The sequence below is a fragment of the Schistocerca gregaria genome, unplaced genomic scaffold (assembly GCF_023897955.1).
Source record: "Schistocerca gregaria isolate iqSchGreg1 unplaced genomic scaffold, iqSchGreg1.2 ptg000199l, whole genome shotgun sequence".
In the NCBI taxonomy this organism is placed as follows: Eukaryota; Metazoa; Arthropoda; class Insecta; order Orthoptera; family Acrididae; genus Schistocerca; species Schistocerca gregaria.
This window is the reverse complement of record NW_026061737.1, coordinates 1158263-1170494: the sequence shown is the minus strand read 5'-3', so window position 1 is coordinate 1170494 and position 12232 is coordinate 1158263.

Genomic DNA, 12232 nt, shown 5'->3' with positions numbered 1-12232 from the left:
TGGAAAATATATGCAGATGTGGTCTGGTGAAGAAAGTGTGCGTATTAAAATTTAAAATAAGTGATTGCAGCAGCATAATGAGGTATATTTTGTAGTGTGGGAGTGAGGTCCACGTGGGATCCGAAGCACGGACCCCACGGGGGTGCCCGGCATGCGCCACATGCCAGGGCAGAGGTGGAGGCTAGTGTTCGGAAATCTGAAAATTCCAGCGCCGGCCGGGGATTGAACCCCGGCCCGGCTGGGGCGAATAGCCCCAGCCGAGGCGCTGGAACGTTCCAGACCCCCTTGCCACTAGACCACCAGGGACCCCGGCCGTTTCCTGCTCTGAACTCGGTCTGGTAGTCCTGTCACACTTCCTGTTGTCGGCTGTGTTTACATCGGACGCTGAGTGGCATAGTGTAGCCGGGAACATTAGAATGCTGTGAGGGGGAAGTGTTTACCTCCGACTAGTAGCTGTCCCCCCTACCCAGGTGAAGTAGCTTTACAGTTACCAAAGACATTTGAAATCAGCCTTTGCGACTGTATGCAGTCGACGGTTGTTAATCGTTTGTTTCAACCTGTTCCCAAATGCCTCGAGAAAACCGAAGTAACTTCTTCACTAATCGAGGCGACTGTCATATGAAAACGACCCGCAGACATTCTATAATTACAAGTCAACGCCTAGCTTACACCAGATAATTCTGTCTGTTTCATCAGTTGTTTTAACAGTGCACGAAATACCACAGCATATTATTAATCCGTTGCAAATAAATTTCTGTGTGTGCAGTTCAGGTCTGCGCCGTAGATTTTTCGTGAAAACGTCGGGATAAAATCGTAACATGTGTTTCATATTAATATGAAATTTAGTTATCAATATCTTTATCACAGTGGTCACACTCACAATTTTGGACTTTTCAGTGGCTGGGGTACGATATAGCCTTTGAGTACGTTATCGCGTTGCGCAATTTCTTCCTTTTTTTCCGACTCTGAGGGAGCTGTCGCCTTCTCTCAGCGCTGCCCTTTTTAGGCTTTTCTCGCGTTTTCTGTAATTTAGAGCATATTTACAAGTCCTGAGACGAACACTTCCTGTGTGTCGTAGGTTTAAACTCAATATAGATTTTCGTTTATATTCCGGCAAATACTTTTATTTTCTATTACTCCTAGCGGCGCTCCCTAAGCTGTTCATCGCAATGACACACGAATGAGAATCCTAGCTTACAACTTTACACAAAGATGATTCCTAACAATGACCCGCATATGCCAACACAGGCAATAAGCGACAACCACGTGACTTAACCTTTGTTTGCGCACTGTCGGTCTCGTAATTAATAGTGATTCAAATCTGACGCCATTTTGTCACACAAGGAACTTCGACCACGGAGAAAGTAGACGTTTTTCACTTTAGGATATTTTCCAGGAAGTTTCCGACATTCGTAAAACAGAAACGAGTTTCGACGCTGTGGAATGCAACGAGAAGTAGTGGGTGACGAATTGTTTCGGGATTTTACTATCCATGCTGCAAACGATCATCGAGCAGAAAGATAATGTTGCTGATAATTGTTAAAAGGCGGGAGCAAGCAGACCGGCGAGGCGAGTTCCCGCCTCTTGCTGAAAGCTTATGGAATTGGCTTACTCAATGCAGGGTAGCAAGGGTATTTGTCTGAGGTTATAGCTTAACGGAACGCTAAATCATTAACGGTTAGTCTGGGAACCCAAGTCTCAGATAGAAATAAGAAGTGACACGCTAAATCCAAAGACATAAGGTGGTTTATAAGAAATTTAGTTCACAAAATGCATCCATTCGTAACAGTTTGTTCAATATTGAAAAATGAATGAAGCTGAATTTATGTATTTTTGAAGATTTGTGCGTGCCTTCCGTTTCAAATACAAAAGGAAATAACATGTAAGAAAACTGGGGACACAATTGAAAAAAAGTCGCAATTTTATTTCGATTTTTCCTGATTCCATCTGGAATAAAGGCGAGTTAAATAGAATAATTAATTCTAACTTTTTCTTACATCCTTCGAATTGTGCGGACTCGATTGTAACTGGCCCTTGGGCTTCGAATTTTCTAGAGTCTGCAAAGTAAAAATAAATCTCCTCGTGCTACTATCCACTTTTCAGCGGATGCTGATTTGGTTGTCCTTCTTAGTATATCAATATGATTCTAGAGTCCTAATCCACGTACGCAACGCTGTTACGGTAAAAACGTACGTTTATTTTTACCAAATTTGCGTAAGAATGCGCTTTTGCTATGCATACCCACTCCTTAAACCCGCCATCAGGCAAAAGAAAGTGAATACCCTTTCCTTTGTTTTTCACCCTTCATCGATGACAAGTGATAATGACTTGGCAGCAGAGACCTGTTTAGCTTGAGTGAGTGCTTAAACGAAAGGCATGGACGAATAAAAATACAAAACAGATATATACGTAACGTCACGTAACCATGAAGAAAAGCAGACTTGGTTTATTTTACCATATAAGTTAATTCTTTTAGAATCTCATAAGTGGAATTAACAATTTCGGTCGCTTTCTACATCTAGGAACGTTCTTTATAATAGATAAGTCTCTGATATTCACTTACAGCATTGTTGTGTCTTTTCCCCTTGCATTTGTGAATTGTCTTCTCAGACTGCAGATTTCTGAGCAGCACTGGTGCCATTAGCCTAAATTTATGTTGGTCTACAGCGCTGAGGTTGATCCCTCACCTGTGGTCGAGTGAGAGATCATTCCAAAGTGTGGCAGGCAGCGAACGACTTTGCGAGGGGCTGATCGTAGGGCCTCCAGAGGAAGCTTCTTGGAACGCAAATTCTGGGCGTTCACAGAAGGTGAATTTGCTGGTAGTTCGGAACTCCAATAATAGGCGAGTAATTGGGCCCCCTTAATAACATGGCTGCCAAGGAGGGGAAGGACGGCAGTGTGCACAAGGTGAGGGAGTCATTCCTGATTTGTAAAGAGTGTTCCGGATGCCATGAAGAGTACAGGGCGCAGCCAATAGCAGGTGGTGGCCCCAGTCGGTTCCAATGGCGTGTGTCGCTTTGGATTGGAGGAGATTCTCTCTGGTTTTGTTTAGCGGATATGGTTAAGCGAGTTTAAGGCGGAGCTCACAATCTGCACCATCATCGACAGAACTGACTGTGATCCTTCGGTGCAGAGCCGAGTGAAAGGTATGAACCATAGGCTCGGGTGGTTATCTTACTGTGTAGGACTCAGAGTCCTTGACTTGTGCCATAGGGTAGTGGGTTTCTGGATTCCGCTTAATAGGTCAGGAGTCCACTATACACAGGAAGCGGCTACACGGGTAGCGGGGGCGGATTTGTAGGTTAGAGGGTCTCAGGAAAACATAGAAATGGCGTCTGTCTAAAAGGGGGCAGGTAACACACAGTAAGGTGGTTGTAGAAACGATCGGTGTTGTAAATTATCGTAACTGTGTTGGGAAAGAACCAGAGCTCCAGGCCCTAATAGAAAGCACTGAAGCTCTCAAACAGTTATAGGTACGGAAAGCTGGCTAAAGCCGGAAATAAGTTAAGCCGAAATTTTTTCAAACGACCTAACAACGTTCAGAAGGGATAGATTAAACATAGTTGGTGCTGGAGTATTTATTGCTGTCAGAAGTAGTTTACCTTGTAGTGAAACTGAAGTAGATAGTTCCTGCGAAATAGTTTGGGTAGAGGCTGTACTTGTCAATCGGACTAAACTGGATCGTTTTACCGACCCCCGAGTGAGAGGATATAGTTGCTGAACAGTTCAAAGAAAACGTGAGTCTCATTTCAAAAGGTACCCCACTCACACAATTATAGTCGGTGGTGATTTCAATGTATCCTCGATATGCTGGAAAATTTACACGTTTAAAGCCGGCGGCAGGCTTAAAACGTCACCTGAAATAGTACTGAATGCTTTCTAAAAAAAGTATTTTGAACTATTAGTTCGTGAGCCCACTCGAAGCATAAATGGTTACGAAAGCGTACTTGACGAATACAGGGATTGGCGACCACAAGGCAGTTGCCTGTACACTGAATACTGTAACACCTATAACCATCAAAAAGAAACTTAAAGTACATCTGTTTAAAAAAAGCTGACAATGCTCTTAACGATTTTTAAGGAAACAGCCTCCACTCCTTCCGATCTGATCATGTAAGCGTAGAAAAGATGTGGAATGATTTCAGAGAAATAGTATCGATTGCAATTGAGAGATATATATACCACATAGATTAATAAGTGATGGTACTGATCCCCCATGGACAAAACGGGTGAAATCGCTGTTGCAGAAGTAACGAAAAAGCATGCCAAAACTAAAAGAATCCAAAATCCGGAAGACTGGCAATGTTTTGCAGAAGTTCTAAATATAGCGGTTACTACAGTGCGAGATGCTCTTGATAATTTCCGCAACAAAACTCTGTTTCGAAATCTGGCGAAAAACCCAGAGATTCTGTTCATGCATAGAGTACACCAGTGTCAAGACGCAATCCGTACCTTCACTGCGCGAAAGTAACGGTGGAGTTACTGATGACAGTGCCACTAAAGTAGAGTTAAGAAACGTGGTTTTCCGAAACTCCTTCAGCAAAGAATACGAAGTAAGCCTTCCCGAAGCCCAGTCAACAGAAAGTGCCAAAATGAGAAGCATATGTCCTCGGTGTAGCAAAGCAGCTTAAATCACTTATTAAAGGCAAGGTTTCCGTTCCAGATTGTATACCAGTCAAGTTCCTCTGAGTGTGCTGATACAATAGCTCCATGTTTAGTAATTATATACAACCGCTCACAGAAAGATCCGTACCTAAAGACTGGAAAATTGCTCAGGCCACACCAATTTGTTAAAGTACTGCCTTTTGTGATGTTTAACAATACTGTTGGCAAGCGTACTTGTTATACAAATGGGCACGGCATAGGCTTACGGTCGTAAAATATATTTCAGCGTTAAACTGGAAATAGTTGTAGGAGAGTATCAGAAGTAATAACCTAATGAGATCTTTAATTTCTTGTACATTAGGTTTATGTGTTGGAGAAGATTCTCATCAGTAATTTTAATAGTCTCAAAAATGTGAATGTTAGCAAGTAAATTAACTACGTTAAAGGATACGAAATTACCATCATTAGGAATTGGAAATGTTTTTAATTTTAGCTGTTAGTTAAAGGGAATTTTTGACAGTGTAGTTTTCTTCAAAGACATAATACTCTTTAAATGGTGTATGAGATTTTTTGCCGATTTCATAGAAGCGCCGTCTGTATAGTTAACACTGTGGACAGGAAGCGAAGGCGGTGTGCAGTCGGAGGCGATGCTGGGTTCGTAGCGGTGGGCACCAATTGTCGGCTACGACGGGACTGCCCGGGAGGCACACTCACGTGGCCGCACGTGTCACGGTGGATGCAGCAGAAGGTCCATAGCATCAGTGACCCTGTCGCGGATGCGTGCACCACCTGTTCTAGTGTCTCGTGTACACGAAGGACCTCTGCGGACCGAGCTGCAACTTTCTTAGCTCGCTGGACTGTGCAGTTACTGATATACAGGGGCTATGCTCTATGCAGCCTGCCTGGCAGAGGTGTGTTGCAGGGTGGCATTAGAGCCTGACGGCTTCCGCGACTGGACAAATGAACTGGCGATAAAAAAAAAAATCATAGCAACAAACGAACAAAAAATCATGTAGAGTAATGAAATTTCGGGAATACGTCTGTCCATGTAGGATATTTAAGTAATTAACATTGCAGCATCACAGGGCAACGTAAGCGCGAAATAAGCCGTTGCAAAAGTGACATGCTGGTAAGTTAATAACAGATGTAACGATCAGAAAGTTGAATGCAAACATTGTAACGGGCACGCATTGTGTTGTAATGGTGTGCGATGTCAGTTTTGTGTCGCAAATGCCGGTGGTTTGGGGGTCAGTGAAATGCATGCTACTGGGCCCCTTGGCTCGGGGCTGTCCCTGAAGTAATCGATTTTTAATTCGTTATGTCGCCGACTGCTGTTCGAATTGCTACTGCAGAAGAAATGTGATGTGCCAGAGACGTACGCCAGACACGACTGCCTTCCCTCTTGGTAGCGCCACGTGACCGGTCGGAGCTCGAGCTTTTTGCGACCGTACATTCTCGCGGTCACCGCTGCCAGTATACAGTGCTAAATTTCTGCCAAGTCTCCTGCGAAATCGCTGGAGGAACATCCAGCTTCTCGTGTCCCTATTACACGACCTCGTTCAAACTCATTAAGATGATCGTAATGGCGCCTCTGTCTCCTCAAAGGCATTCTTGGCTAAGATCAAACCACCACGTCCAATCTAGAAGGTAACTAACGCTCACAACCGCCACGGCGTGTATTTACAGCAGACCTGATCTGCACCCTCACAGTGCCCCTACTAACACCATTCTTATGCGAATGGCGCGAAATTTAAATCGACACCATTTTTCAATTGTAGAAACACGCCTACCAACTTTCGTTTATCTCTCACAACTGCTTGTGGTGTTGCGATTTTTTCCGTAGCTGTATGTTCAAGAATTCTGCAGCAAATGGATGTCAACGATATTGGACTGTAATTTTGCAGGTCCGTCCTATTACTGTTCTTATACACTACTGGCCATTAAAATTGCTACAGATGATTAACGGGTATTCATTGGACAAATATATTATACTAGAACTGACATGTGATTACATTTTCACGCAATTTGGGTCCATAGATCCAGAGAAATCAGTACCCAGAACAACCACCCCTGGCCGTAATAACGGCCTTGATACGCCTGGGCATTGAGTCAAACAGAGCTTGGATGGCGTGTACAGGTACAGCTGCCCATGCAGCTTCAACACGATACCACAGTTCATCAACAGTAGTGACTGGAGTATTGTGACGAGCCCGTTGCTCGGCTACCATTGACCAGGCCTTTTCAGTTGGTGAGAGATCTGGAGAATGTGCTGGCCAGGGCATCAGTCGAAAATTTTCTGTATCCAGAAAGGCCAGTACAGGACCTGTAACATGTGGTAACTATTTGCCTGAAATTCTTTACATTGTATGCTATAGCATACAACTGTAGCTATTGTTATTTTCCTGGTTACCTTACTCGCTCACCTACTCGGTTTAAACTGCCGAGAGAAATATCGCAATCACTATTATTGTAGTAATTCCTAACTTGTTGGCATTCTTCGTTAATTTTATAGCGAACTGCTTTTCGTCCCCTGACACATCGTATCTATTCTCGACGGCACCCCTTCACAACGAATACTCTCCGCTCCTCTCTACTCCGTACTGTAACTGGGTTTTCTCTGTTTGTGATGGTCATCTGTCAGGATGAGCACTACTGCAAAGGGCATTTGATTCTAAAGCATTATGTCAGGGTGAAAAACACTAAATAAATTACTTTTTCTCTCTTAACAACATTTTTGCAGGGTGGGTTCATCCTTGCCTCAGGTATGAGGTAGAATGAAACAGCAGTTTTACATAAGATAACTTTTATTGAAAGTTTTGTACAAGGGTTTCTGGCTGGGATACTGGCAACTGTGTCGTTTGCGAAGCCTTCTGCTTGCGTGAGCGGCGGCGTCTGATTACGCACGGCGGTGTGTATCTCGTGTCGCCGTTTCGCCCAGTTGACTGGAGACGCGCATCGCGAGGTGGTCCGTTTAATTATTGAGGAAGAAGTCGTGAATCGGACGGTGACGACTCGGATGTGCGCTGTCTCCTTCCCGTCCTCACGAGTCACTCGGGTACATAAAAATCTGGCCTCAAATACCTTCTGTCTTCTGGCGCCGAGGCTGCTGCTTGCTATTCCATTACAGCGGCGGACTCGGTGCTTCTGTGTACGATGTAGTATCTTCCTGCATGACGGTCTTGAGCACCGACTGTACCGGAACTGAACTGAAAGCTACTCCTGTCGGGCCCACTGCGTCTCGCGTACTTATTCACTTCACTTCACTGGAGGTGAACAACATCGCTGTCGTTGCCTCTTTTGTCACGTCGAAAAGCTTCGCGAAGAATCTTCTTAACGTCGGTCATTGGCTCTCGGAATGTAGGCGAGAGCCTTTGATCACGTGTGACAATTGAGGAACACGTGAGCCGGACGGGCGATGCCCTGACGGCTGAATCGACAGCTTCTGCTTACGTGGGGGAGGACGATAGCTTCTCCTGAATGTGCTGACTTCGCGGTCATTGCCTCCTCTGCTCTGCCCGTTGTTTGCCAGAGTGTAACTCTTCTAAGCTAAACGAAGTTTCTCATTAATTTTAAATTTCTACTTCACTTCACCTTGATTTCACTAATTTATTTCCCTATCTTAAGTACCACTCAACAGTATTTACGCCGATCTCCGTGCACTGTTTTAGGAAAGTGTAATGCCGTCACTACACGGACGGTGTTGTGAACGTCAGTCTTGAGCGTGCCAAGTTGAAAGTGCTGCCGAACGCTCTGACTTGTGCATACAGCATGTGCGTGTCAACGTGGTACACGCGACCGCAGCGGCAGCATCTGGGTCACACATCACCCGGTTGTCCGCCCCGGTAGCTGAGTGGTCAGCGTGACAGACGGGTTCGATTCCTGGCTGGGTTGGAGATTTTCTCTGCTCAGGGACTGGGTGTCGTGTTGTCCTAATCGTCATCATTTCATCTCCAACTACGCGCATGTCACCGAAGTGGCGTCAAGTCGAAAGACCTGCACCAGGCGAGCGGTCGGGAGGCCCTCGTCACACGTTTCTCTCTATCACCCACTTTACAAAATGCATGGGCGTAAAATTCTTAAGCTAGCGCTATTAAAACGCGCCTTTCCTCTCTTGTCCACGTGAGAGTCACGTTGTTCTGCGTGTAGTGTCCACGGACATGTTATAAGGCAGAAAGAGAAGCTCCGTAACAAATAGCGCGATTCAAAGTCTTACTTTATATTTGTTCCTATTCAGCAGCAGAATCTTCACAACATGTGAAATAAAAAAGAATTGTTTTACACTTTCTTGTTATATCTTACTGCATGTAGTGCAATCTGTCTTGTAGATTAAACCATTCGAACAAACTCCATCCTCAGATGGAACGTACATATGTAACATCGAATATTAGAGAATATACTTTCTTTTCGGTGCAATAAAAGTATCAGATCCTAACAGAAAAAGCGAAGACTAGTAATAAAAATATTCGGATCCACTGAGGCGCAAACAAAAATCACATTACCAGCTACCTCATCATTTCGCTCTACCGACTGTGACTGTCGAATGGTCATACATTGAATCTGACCTATTGAAAGTTTTAATGGTAGATACGTTATTAACTGACACTGAAATATGACAGATTGTATCAACGACAATGCGTTTCTTATGGATCCTCACTGTGCCCGTTTACAGTCTGTCCCCACTCTGGCTACCCAGCCACGTCACCGGGCGCCTCCACAGGCTGTCTCACGACGCAGTACCGCCCTGCCGCGGCGCGCGCTTTAAGTCGGCGGCGACGCCGTCTGCATACACGGCCCGGCAGCGTTAATTTTTAGACGAGTGTTTTAGTACCGTAAAGAATACAAAAGACGATAGCTTCTTCCGAAACATAACGCTATAGAGTAAATAATATTAACATATGAACGTAAGTCGGGATTTTACTACAAACATGGAACCGAATGCCTGTTCATGTGAATGTACGTTCCTCTACTTCTACCCCATAAAGCGCAATGAAACTAGAATTTAAGAATTATTCTCACTTTGTGTTTCTACTAAAGGATAGAAGTTTTCTTTGAAGGATTGCGTTGAAACTTAACAGGTCTTGCAACACGATGAGTGTTTAAAAAGTAACAAGAAATTTACAATTTCTTGTGTTGTACTAGTCCGATTTGCACTACATTTTTTGTCACTGCCTTCGTAAACGTACGTGAAAAGTATGTGGACAATGTTATATCCATTGGCTATTTGCTCTATTGTCAGCTGTCAAAAAGGATACATGTGTTTTGGTAGCATCAACGATTATTTGTTTTGTGTAAAAACAGATTAGAGAATCTTTCTTACATAAAGAGTATGGAATTTTAGAAAAGTTAAATATTCCTTTTGGCGAGCCTGTTACGAGTAAAACTGGAGTTTTTTGTTTCACGACAATTTGTAGTTTCCGTAATGTCGGCACTATTTTTAGATTGATGTAAAAGCCCTCCATCGTTTGTGGAAGGATCGATTTTATGAAATTGTCTACGACGACGGGTTTCCTCCCAAAATTACTAGTTTTCCTTCGTGGCGATCCCTGTAAACCACGCGGTTTATTTTTGCTTTCCTTCCTTAGGCGTGACAGACGTTTGCATAAATTGGAGCCCTTTGCTTGGAACGGGTAACAGTTCTTTTCGTGTCACCTCCTTAACACACGCTCGTTACATCTACATCTACATCCATTCTCTGCAAGCTACCTGACGGTGTGTGGCGGAGGGTACCTTGAGTATCTCCATCAGTTGTCCCTTCTATTCCAGTCTCGTATTGTTCGTGGAAAGAAGGATTGTCGGTATGCCTCTGTGTGACCTCTAATCTCTCTGATTTTATCCTCATGTCTCTTCGCGAGACCTACGTAGGAGGGAGCAATATACTGCTTGACTCCTCGGTGAAGGTATGTTCTAGAAACTTCAACAGAAGCCCATACAGAGCTACTGAGCGTCTCCGTGCAGAGTCTTTGAGTTTATCTGTCATCTCTGTAACGCTTTCGCGATTACTAAATCGTCCTGTAACGAAGCGCGCGGCTCTCCGTTGGATCTTCTCTATCTCTTCTATCAACCCTATCTGGTGCGGATCCCACACTGCTGAGCAGTATTGAAGCAGTGGGCGAACAAGGGTACTGTAACCTACTTCCTTTGTTGTCGGATTGCATTTCCTTAGGATTCTTCCAATGAATTTCAGTCTGGCATCTGCTTTACCGACGATCAACTTCATATGATCATTCCATTTTAAATCACTCCTAATGCGTTCTCCCAGTTGCTGACCTGCTATATTGTAGCTAAATGATAAGGGATTTATCTTTCTATGTATTCGCAGCACATTACACTTGTCCACATTGAGATTCAATTGCCATTCCCTGCAACATGCGTCAATTCGTTGCAGATCCTTCTTCATTTCGGTACAATTTTCCATTGTTACAACCTCTGGATATACTACAGCGTCATCCGCAAAAAGCCTCAGTGATCTTCCGATGATATCCTCAAGGTCATTTATGTATATTGTGAATAGCAACGGTCCTATGACACTCCCCTGCGGCACACCTGAAATCACTCTTACTTCGGAAGACTTCTCTCCATTGAGAACGACATGCTGCGTTCTGTCATGTAGGAACTCTTCAATCCAATCACACAATTGGTCTGATAGTCCGTATGGTCTTACTTTGTTCATTAAACGATTGTGGGGAACTGTATCAAAAGCCTTGCGGAAGTCAAAAAACACGGCATCTACCTGTGAACCCGTGTCTATGCCCTTCTGAGTCTCATGGACGAATAGCGAGAGCTGGGTATCACACGACCGTCTTTTCCGAAACCCGTGCTGATTCCTACAGAGTAGATTTCTAGTCTCCAGAAAAGTCGTTATACTCGAACATAATACGTGTTCCAAAATTCTACAACTGATTGACGTTAGAGATATAGGTCTATAGTTCTGCACATTTGTTTGAAGTCCCTTCTTGAAAACGTGGATGACCTGTGCCCTTTTCCAATCTTTCGGAACGCTACACCGCTGCAAGAAGGGGGGCAAGTTCCTTCGCGTACTCTGTGTAAAATCGAACTGGTATCCCATAAGGTCCAGCGGCCTTTCCTCTTTTGAGCGATTTTAATTGTTTCTCTATCCCTCTGCCATCTCTTTCGACATCTACTATTTTGTCATATGTGCGACAGTGTAGAGAAGGAACTACAGTGCAGTCTTCCTCTGTGAATTAGCCATTTAGTAGTTCGGCCTTCAGTCTGTTTCAGTACCATTTTGGTCACAGAGTGTCTGAACATTTCGTTTTGCTCCACCTACTGCTTTGACATAAGACCAAAATTTCTTAGGGTTTTCTGCCAATCAGTACATAGAGCTTTACTTTCGAATTCATTGAATGCCTCTCGCATAGCCCTCCTCACATTACATTTCGCTTCGCGTAATTTTTGTTTGTCTGCAAGGCTTTGGCTATGTTCATGTTTGCTGTGAAGTTCCCTTTGCTTCCGCAGCAGTTTTCAAACTCGGTTGTTGTACCACGGTGGCTCTTTTCCATTTCTTACGATCTTGCTTGGCACGTACTCATCTAACGCATATTGTACGATGGTTTTGAACTTTGTCCACTGATCCTCAACACTATCTGTACTTGAGACAAAACTTTTG